Below are 787 nucleotides of genomic sequence, written 5' to 3'. Positions count from 1 at the left end.
GGGGGTAACGTCACACATATAAAGGGGAGGGTATGGTGACCTAATTCCTTAAGACCTAACACAACATAGTTTGAAAGGAGGAACAATGTTAATTAGAACAAGAATTGTTATAAAAAAAATCCTTTAAATTGAAAACACCTACAAACAATTTCAAGGGGGAATATATACGTGATTATAATGTGGAGAAAAAACTGGAGAAATGCGATGCTGTGGTCAATGAGCTCTGAAGGTCATTAGGGGTCAGATACAAATTGCCTCCCCGCCTGAAATAGAACCTTGGGGAATGTAGATTATATGATGAAAGTTTCATGCTTCAGTCATAAAATGCCTAGTTTGCCTGTTTGCCCACTACAAACCACATGTAGTAACCAGTGTGTGGCTGTGTGTCAATGATGATTTCTGTGTCAGTGATGATTTCTACCATTTTCTGTCTTTCTACCATTTTCCAGTCATGTTGAGAAGAAGTCGTCGATTGGAGGAAGAAGGCTATTACACAGAGGAGGGGACTCCAATCATTTCCTACAGGGAAACCTACAGGGAGACTTGTTGCAGGTAAGTAGCGGACTGTGGGCACATGTTGTGTCCTTTATGTGCAGTCCAAAACTGTTGCTTTTTTTAAAGTAAATGACAAAACAGGTTAATTTGAAAACACTATATTGAGTTGTTTACCTCCGACAAAGTCTGATGAAATTGCCTCATCTCTGTTTAAATATTTAGCCGTGGACACGCCACAACATATCATTATCAGCACTAGGTGAAATACTATTTTATGTGAAGTATCCCCCTT

This window comes from Etheostoma spectabile, chromosome 21, assembly GCF_008692095.1.
Source record: "Etheostoma spectabile isolate EspeVRDwgs_2016 chromosome 21, UIUC_Espe_1.0, whole genome shotgun sequence".
NCBI lineage: Eukaryota > Metazoa > Chordata > Actinopteri > Perciformes > Percidae > Etheostoma > Etheostoma spectabile.
The sequence above is the reverse complement of the archived record's forward strand: the minus strand, read 5'-3'. Positions refer to the sequence as shown.